This window comes from Arachis stenosperma, chromosome 4, assembly GCF_014773155.1.
Source record: "Arachis stenosperma cultivar V10309 chromosome 4, arast.V10309.gnm1.PFL2, whole genome shotgun sequence".
Taxonomy (NCBI): Eukaryota; Viridiplantae; Streptophyta; class Magnoliopsida; order Fabales; family Fabaceae; genus Arachis; species Arachis stenosperma.
In genome coordinates this window covers 86,613,615-86,623,553 of record NC_080380.1, presented here as the reverse complement: position 1 = coordinate 86,623,553, position 9,939 = coordinate 86,613,615, and the positions used below count along the sequence as shown (strand labels likewise).

General features: G+C 40.8%; 1 non-coding gene across 1 annotated transcript; it reads left to right on the top strand.

The window, feature by feature from the left end:
- Window positions 1-1,237: 1,237 nt before the first annotated feature.
- LOC130977738 (small nucleolar RNA R71) lies at window positions 1,238-1,345 on the top strand. The gene has a single exon (XR_009085417.1). It is a non-coding gene; the product is annotated as a small nucleolar RNA R71 (small nucleolar RNA).
- The last annotated feature ends 8,594 nt before the right edge of the window (window positions 1,346-9,939 follow it).

Sequence of the window (9,939 nt, the reverse complement as noted above, 5' to 3'; positions counted from 1 at the left end):
ACCTCAAAGATCCCTAGCTTCTCCATTACAGAGAGAGGCATGAGGTTTACACTTGATCCTAAGTCACATAGAGCCTTCTTGAAGGTCATGGTGCCTATGGTGCAAAGTATTGAAAACATCCCAGGATCTTGTCTCTTTTGAGGTAATCTCTGCCTAGACAAGTCATCCAATTCCTTGGTGAGCAAAGGGGGTTCATCCTCCCAAGTCTCATTACCAAATAACTTGTCATTTAGCTTCATGATTGCTCCAAGGTATTTAGCTACTTGCTCTTCAGTGACATATTCATCCTCTTCAGAGGAAGAATACTCATCAGAGCTCATGAATGGCAGAAGTAAATCCATTGGAATCTCTATGGTCTCATTGTGAGCCTCAGATTTCCATGGTTCCTCATTAGGGAACTCATTGGAGGACAGTGGACGTCCATTGAGGTCTTCCTCAGTGGCGTTCACTGCCTCTTCCTCCTCTCTAAATTCGGCCATGTTGATGGCCTTGCACTCTCCTTTTGGATTCTCTTCTGTATTGCTTGGAAGAGTACTAGGAGGGAGTTCAGTAACTTTCTTACTCAGCTGACCCACTTGTGCCTCCAAATTCCTAATGGAGGACCTTGTTTCAGTCATGAAACTTTGAGTGGTTTTGATTAGATCAAAGACCATGGTTGCTAAGTCAGAGTGGTTCTGCTTAGAATTCTCTGTCTGTTGCTGAGAAGATGATGGAAAAGGCTTGCTATTGCTAAGCCTGTTTCTTCCACCATTATTGTTGTTGAAACCTTGTTGAGGTTTCTGTTGATCCTTCCATGAGAGATTTGGATGATTTCTCCATGAAGAATTATAGGTGTTTCCATAGGGTTCTCCCATGTAATTCACCTCTTCCATTGAAGAGTTCTCAGGATCATAAGCTTCTTCTTCAGATGAAGCATCCTTAGTACTGCCTGATGCATTTTGCATTCCAGACAGACTTTGAGAAATCAAATTGACTTACTGAGTCAATATTTTGTTCTGAGCCAATATGGCATTCAGAGTATCAATCTCAAAACTCCTTTCTTCTGATTTGTCCCATTGTTCACAGGATTCCTTTCAGAAGTGTACATGAATTGGTTATTTGCAACCATTTCAATGAGCTCTTGAGCTTCTGCAGGCGTCTTCTTCAGATGAAGAGATCCTCCAGCAGAGCTATCCAAAGACATCTTGGATAGTTCAGAGAGACCATCATAGAAAATACTTATGATGCTCTATTCAGAAAGCATGTCAGAAGGACATTTTCTGATCAATTGTTTGTATCTTTCCCAAGCTTCATAGAGGGATTCTCCTTCCTTCTGTCTGAAGGTTTGGACTTCCACTCTAAGCTTACTCAATTTTTGAGGTGGAAAGAACTTTGCCAAGAAGGCATTGACTAGCTTTTCCCAAGAGTTCAGGCTGTCTTTAGGTTGTAAGTCCAACCATATTCTAGCTCTGTCTCTACAGCAAAAGGGAATAGCAAGTCTGTAGACCTCAGGGTCAACCCATTAGTCTTGGCAGTATCACAGATTTGCAAGAACTCAGCTACTGATGAGGATCTTCCAATGGAAGTCCATGGAACTTGCAATTCTGTTGCATTAGAGAAACTAATTGAGGCTTAAGCTCAAAGTTGTTTGCTCCAATGGCAGGGATAGAGATGCTTCTCCCATAGAAGTCGGGAGTAGGTGCAGTAAAGTCACTCAGCACCTTTCTTGCATTGTTGGCATTGTTGCTATTTTCGGCTGCCATGAGTTCTTCTTCCTTGAAGATTTCTGTTAGGTCCTCTATAGAGAGTTGTGCCTTAGCTTCTCTTAGCTTTCGCTTCAAGGTCCTTTCAGGTTCAGGGTCAGCCTTAACAAGAATGCTTTTGTCCTTGCTCCTGCTCATATGAAAGAGAAGAGAACAAGAAATTGTGGAATCCTCTATGTCACAGTATAGAGATTCCTTGAGGTGTCAGAGGAACAGAAAAATAGAAGGAAGAGGTAGAAGAATTCGAACTTAGTGAGATAGAGTTCGAATTTTGTATTGAGGAGGAGTGATACTCCATAAATAGAAGGATGTGAGAAGAGGGGAAGAGATTTTTCGAAAATTAAGTAAAAGATTTTAAAAACATTTTGAAAAAGATTTTGAAGAAGATGTGATTGAAAACTTTTTTTGAAAAAGATGTGATTTAAAAGTTATGGTTTTAAAAAGATGTGATTGAGAATATATGATTTGAAAAACAATTTATAAAAAGATTTGATTTTTTTTTAAAAAAAAATAATGACTTGGCTAACAAGAAAAGATATGATTCAAACATTAAACCTTTCTCAACAGAAAAGGCAACATACTTGATATGTTGAATCAAATCATTAATTGATAGCAAGTATTTTTGAAAACGGAAATATGATTTGAAAAAGATTTGATTTTGAAAAACTTTTGAAAACTTGAAAAAATTTGCATTAAAAACAAAATCTTCCCTCTTGTGCCATCCTGGCGTTAAACACCCAGAATGGTGCACATTCTGGCGTTTAACGCCCAAAGCACTACCCTTTTGGGCGTTAAACGCCCAGCCAGGTATCCTGGCTGGTGTTTAAATGCCAGTTTTTCCTTCTTCACTGGGCGTTTTGAACGCCCAGCTTTTTCTGTATAATTCCTCTGCTGCATGTACTGAATCTTCAGTTCCGTGTATTATTGACTTGAAAACAAAACCAAGATCAAATAAACAATGCATGCAAGACACCAAACTTAAAATGAGACACTAGACTCAACAAGAAACATAAAATATTTTTTTTTTATGATTTTGTAGTTTTTTTTTTTGGTTTTTTCGAAAATTAAGTGGAAAAGAAAATAAAGGTATCAAAATTCTTAATGAGAATTCCAGAAATCATGCAATGTTAGTCTAAAGCTTTAGTCTAAAGGAATTAGACATGGATAGCCAAGCTTCAGCAGGACATTGCATTCAAGAGCTAAATTGATGAGAATCAATCAGCTTTGGTGATGATAAGATCATCACCTTGAAACACTAGAATTCATTCTTAAGAACTCTGAAAAATACCTAATCTAAGCAACAAGATGAACCGTCAGTTGTCCATACTCGAAACAATCCCCGGCAACGGCGCCAAAAACTTGGTGCACGAAATTGTGATCACTACTTTTCACAACTCAAATAATCCCTAGTAATGGCCCCAAAGACTTGGTGCTCAATACCATGGCATAAACACAACTTCGCACAACTAACCAGCAAGTGCACTGGGTCGTCCAAGTAATAAACCTTACGCGAGTAAGGGTCGATCCCACGGAGATTGTTGGTATGAAGCAAGCTATGGTCACCTTGTAAATCTTAGTCAGGCAGACTCAAATGGTTATGGAGGATATACGAATAAAACATAAAGATAAAGATCGAGATACTTATGTAATTCATTGGTGAGAACTTCAGATAAGCGAATGGAGATGCTTTGTCCCTTCCGTCTCTCTGCTTTCCTACTGTCTTCATCCAATCCTTCTTACTCCCTTCCATGGCAAGCTGTATGTTGGGCATCACCATTGTCAATGGCTACAGTCCCGTCCTCTCAGTGGAAATATTCAACGCACCCTGTCACGGCACGGCTATCCAGCTATCGGTTCTCGATCATGTCGGAATAGAATCCAGTGATTCTTTTGCGTCTGTCACTAACGCCCCACAATCGCGAGTTTGAAGCTTGTCACAGTCATTCAATCATTGAATCAACTCAGAATACCACAGACAAGGTTTAGACCTTCCGGATTCTCTTGAATGCCGCCATCAATTCTAGCTTATACCACGAAGATTCCGATTAAAGAATCCAAGAGATAAACATTCAAGCCTTGTTTGCTTGTAGAACGGGAGTGGTTGTCAGGCACGCGTTCATAAGTGAGAATGATGATGAGCGTCACATAATCATCACATTCATCAAGTTCTTGAGTGCGAATGAATATCTTGGAATAAGAACAAGATGAATTGAATAGAAGAACAATAGTAATTGCATTAATACTCGAGGTACAGCAGAGCTCCACACCTTAATCTATGGTGTGTAGAAACTCCACCGTTGAAAATACATAAGAACAAGGTTCAGGCATGGCCGTGAGGCCAGCCCCCAGTGATCAAAAGATTCAAATATCTCAAGATGATCTAAGATCCAAAGATGAAAATACAATAGCAAAAGGTCCTACTTATAGAGAACTAGTAGCCTAAGGTTTACAAAGATGAGTAAATGACATAAAAATCCACTTCCGGGCCCACTTTGGTGTGTGCTTGGGATGAGCATTGAAGCATTTTCGTGTAGAGACTTCTCTTGGAGTTAAACGCCAGCTTTTGTGCCAGTTTGGGCGTTTAACTCCCATTCTTGTGCCAGTTCCGGCGTTTAACGCCGGGCAGTTTTGAGCTGATTTGAAACGCCGGGCAGTTTTGAGCTGATTTGAAACGCCGTTTTGGGCCATCAAATCTTGGGCAAAGTATGGAGTATTATACATTGCTGGAAAGCCCAGGATGTCTACTTTCCAACGCCGTTGAGAGCGCGCCAATTGGGCTTCTGTAGCTCCAGAAAATCCACTTCGAGTGCAGGGAGGTCAGAATCCAACAGCATCTGCAGTCCTTTTCAGTCTCTGAATCAGATTTTTGCTCAGGTCCCTCAATTTCAGCCAGAAAATACCTGAAATCACAGAAAAACACACAAACTCATAGTAAAGTCCAGAAAAGTGAATTTTAACTAAAAACTAATAAAAATATACTAAAAACTAACTAAAACATACTAAAAACATACTAAAAACAATGCCAAAAAGCGTACAAATTATCCGCTCATCACCCATCAATATCGGAAGAAGAAAAAATCCTAGCCATAACAGGTCGGGATCAAGGATGGATGACCCTCATAATTAACTACCTCAAAACAGAAGCGATCCCCATAGATGAAAAGGAGGGAAAGAGGTTAAAAAGGGAGGGACAGTACTACACTATCATAAATAACATCCTATACAAAAGAGGGATCTCAACACCATTGTTAAAATGTGTACCGACCTCCAACACAAAGGAAGTCTTGGAAGAAGTACACAGCGGCATTTGTGACAATCATCTCGGAGCACAAGCTCTCACCAAAAAGGTACTCCGAGCAGGATTCTATTGGCCAACTCTACGAAAGGAAGCTACAGAATTTGTAAAGACATGTCCACCATGTCAGAAGCATGCCAACTTTCACATAGCACCGCCAGAAAAACTCATTAGCGTGATCTCACCCTGGCCATTTGCAAAATGGGGACTCGATCTTCTCGGACCCTTCCCACAGGGATCGGGACAAGTAAAATTCCTCAAAGTAGGGGTAGACTATTTCACGAAATGGATCGAGGCAGAACCCCTAGCTAATGCCACTACTCAAAGAAGCCGGAAATTCCTATATAGGAACATCATTACAAGATTCGGGGTCCCATACTCCATCACCACAGATAATGGCACCCAATTCATAGATGCAGGTTTCAGAAAATTAGCGGCCGACTTGAATATAAAACACCAGTTCACCTCCGTCGAACATCCCCAAGCCAATGGACAAGCCGAAGCGGCCAATAAAGTCATATTGGCCGGGTTAAAGCGGAGATTGCAAGAAGCAAAGGGAGCTTGGGCCGAGGAACTTCCACAAGTCCTATGGGCGTATCGGACAACCCCCCATTCTACTACGAACGAATCACCATTCCGACTAGCATACGGAGTGGAGGCAATGATTCCAATAGAGGTCGAGGAAGGATCTCCCCGAGTAGTCCACTACAATGAACAAACCAATTCTCAACTCCAAAGAGAAGAGCTCGACCTACTTCCAGAAATCCAAGAAAGAGCTCGGATCAGAGAAGAAGCACTAAAGCAGCGAATGGCTTCCAGGTATAATCAAAAGGTAGTGCCAAGAGGTTTCGTTGAGAATGATCTCATCTTAATCCGAAATGATATCGGAACAACTCGACTCGAAGGAGGAAAGCTGGCAGCTAACTGGAAAGGACCCTACCGAGTCACAGAAGTACTTAGGAAGGGCTACTACAGACTGTCCGAACTCGAGGGACGAGAACTCCCCAGATCATGGCACGCCTGTAACCTAAGAAGGTATTATAGCTAGGAAAGGTAAAAGATCTCAAGATGCACTCTTTTTCCTGAAAAGGTTTTTTAATGAGGCGTCAAGATTGAGATTTAAATCTGACTTAAGGGTATGAAAAAATCCCACCTTTATGTATTTTCACTTTCTTTAAATAAAATACATTTCAGATATTCTACAAATTCCCAACACGCATTAATCTGAAGTATTCATCGTCCGATTATAAAGCAACGGATCAAACAAAAGTGAAGAACAAATTCACTGTACGATCTCGATAGGAATGATCGATCGACAAAGGTGAAAACGCGATTCACCTAAAGCTCGATTAAACCAGGACAGAAACCACCATCTACAAATCGGCAAAGGATGAACACAGAATAATGCAAGAAGTTATCGAAAGTGATCCCAAAAAGAACTTGACGAGATCTTATGGATTGCTATATAATAACTTAAAAAGACTGGCCGACACTAAAAAGTCAGACCAAGTCAACCCAAGTTATCAGCAAATCCCTGGAAAGAGGTTTGGCCAACCCTATTAAAGAGGAATTGCTATAACTTAGAAGAGATCGACCTAACGAAGTCGGTCTCCTACAAAGACAAGTTGTAAAGTAATCCCTGAAAGAGACCTAACAAAGGTCCAAGAAAGAGGATTACAAAAACAACTTAAAAGTGATCGACCTAAAAAAGTCGGTCTCCTACAAAGACAAGTTGTAAAAATAATCCCTGAAAGAGACCTAACAAAGGTCCAAGAAAGAGGATTACAAAAACAACTTAGAAGAGATCGACCTAACGAAGTCGGTCTCCTACGAAGATAAGTTATAAAAGTAATCCCTGAAAGAAGACCTAACAATGGTCCGAAAAAGAGGATTACAGAAATAACTCAAAAGGGGACCAACATAAAGAAATCGGTTATGAGGCGCTAAAAATACGAACAAAAGCAAAGAAACCGAGAAATAAGTCGGGCCCCCCCCACAGTCACGGCCTCAAAAAGATCCAAGATGCAAACAATAAATACGAAAGCAATCTAAAGAGGCCAAGCAGCAAGATCTCAACAGATACCATAATAAAAGCATAGTACGATAAAGCTTCAAAAGGCCACCAAAATCAACCTCAGAAAGCTACCTTTGTTTTTCAAAATAAAAGTTTCCAGGAAAACAACTAAAAGCGTCAGCAGTTAAGAAGAACAATAAACAAGTTCAAACGCCCACAAATTGGGCTATTTACACAAATATTCAGAAAAAAGATCAGCCAAAATCGGGAGCCTTCCCGGCAGCATCAGTACAGGGAGAAGGAGGGCAAGTCTGAAGGGGCACAGCATCTACAGTTCCATCATCCCGGTTTAGAATCTGGCAATCCGGATCAGATGTAACGGGAGGAACCGAGGAGGTCGACACCTTAAGAGAAGGCACTCGGGGAGGATCAGCCTCATCATCATCCTGGTCATCAGGGACAATCTTACCATCCCTCACAACATTGTCCAGGCTAATGAGAGTCAAGTCGGCATCAGGAGCAACAATTCGGAACTGCTCCATCAGGTTCTCGGAGGTAGCAGTTACGCTGCCCACAAGGTGACCCTGAAGCTCACCATAATTAATCCGAGCAATTTCCAAATCAACCCGGAGATGCATCAACTCCCTATAAGCCGAGACATAGCTATCCTTATGTTTCAGTGCCATGTCCTCAGCCAACTTCAAAGAAGCAGCCAAGGCAATAGAACTGGCCTTCTCACCCTCAAGCTCCTTCTCCACCGTTGCCAACTTCACCTCCAACTCTTCCTTCAGACCCTTGATACGATCAAATTCTAACTTGGCCTCCTACATGAAGGATTTTGTGGCATGAATCGGAATCCCCTGAACTGTTTGGAAAATAGCCGCACCCATATGAGCCATCTTCACACTACTTTTGGTGATAAAATCCAAATGCTGAAGAAGAGACACATCGTCCATGGAAAGCCCACCATAGGGGTGATACGTAAAAATTAGATTTCACGTATAACCGGCAAGTATACCGGGTCGTATCAAGTAATAAAACTCACAAAGAGTGAGGTCGATCCCACGGAGATTGGAAGATTAAGCAACTTTAGTTAAATGGTGATTAGTCAAGCAAACATAGTTTGATTTCATGAGCATTTGATTTTTTGAACATAATTGCAAGAATTTAAATGGCAAAGAATGTAAAGAACTAGAAGATACAAATAAAGTGCAAGTAAATGACGGAAACTTAAAGAGCAAGAAACTTAAATGACATCAAGATAATTGCAAGGAATTAAAGGTTGCAGAAATTTAAAGAACATAAGAGTAAATGGCAAGAAGTAAATGAACAGAATGTAAATAACAAGAGTAGTAAATAGACAGAATGTAGAAGGGGATTGGGAAATGGGTAATCAAATAACTAGAGCAAGAGAAATGAGAATTAATGATGGAGAGGATCATTAGGGATAAGAGATTTAGTTTTCTGAATTGATGTTAGTCAAATCCTTCTCAATCATGGGTATAGATCTATGGCAAGTGGGTGATTGAACCCCAATCTCTTGGTGATCAATCTCTCTCAACATAAACCAATTGCCACTCTCGTGATCTAATTGTTCATGAAGAGATGAAGCTCATATGTTATCCAGCCACACAATTTCTATAATCTCAACCAGGAGAGTTACATCTCACATACAACCAAGTATATTGATTAAGAAATCATGAAAGGATGAACTCTAAACTGAATTATGTGGCTCATTCCTCAAACTCCACATAATTCATATAGATTACCCCTCTCTCGATGGTGGTTGAATCTGTGAAGATCAAGAGTTCCCTCTTTAGATCAACCACTAGAATTGAGGAGGAAAGATGGGTTCATCAATCCATTCCAACAAACAGAGCTCCTCCCCCTAATGAAGTGGGGTTTAGTGAGTCTTGCTCCAATTTCAACAACAATTGCCATCAACAGAATTAAACTAAATGTAAAGGAAGAAGAAGAAGAAGAATGAAATGCTTAAATTAAGAAAATGAAGGAGAGAAGTTCCAAGATGAACCAAAATTACTCTGGTCCTCTCTCGGAAGTACCAAAAGTGTTCTCAATACAAGTGCTAAAAAGTGTAAAAATGTCTAAGTGTTAAAAAGTATTCAAAAGTGTAAAAATGTAAAAGTCCCCCACAAGTACATCAATCTCTTCTATTTATACTACTCCTAAACTCTTCAGAGATCTTCAATTTGGGTTAGCAATGTGGGCTTTCTCATTGTTGAATTCTTGGCTCAATTGGAGGTGTTTGCTAGGCTTGGAAAGGAAGGGTTCATTCATCATGATTCTGGCCCATTGGCTTGGCGTTATTGGCACTAACTCAGGCCTTAGTGCACTTTGGCAACGTGCATGCCAATTCCTGGGCAGAAGTATGAGACTTGGGCGTTGCTAGCCCAAGTTGTTGCCAACAACTTGCTTTTCCTCTTCTGGCCTTACTTTCATGCTAAATGTACCCAGAATTGAGTGTCAACCTTCAGCTTCAATATGGACTATTATACATCATTGGAAAGCTCTTGATGTCTATTTTCTAATGCCACTGGAATCACCTCAATGGACTTTCCTAGCTCAGTTATGGTTCCTCAAAGAAGGTAGGTCAAGCTGCCAAGTTGTTGCCAAGTTGTTGTGAATAACGCACCCTCAACCCCAAGTTGGCAACGTGCCCATGCATCACTCTCCCAAGGCAGGGGCTTGAGGCTGGCGTTGTTGCAAAACACGCCCCCTTAATGCACGTTGGCAACGTGCTCGATCCCACATCCAAGGCTCATCTCTAGCTCCCTTGAATTTCACTTCATGTTCTTGTTTTTAGGGTCTAAAGATGACTCTGGTTTGGCTTCAATCTTGTGCTCCACCATAGACTATTATATATGGTT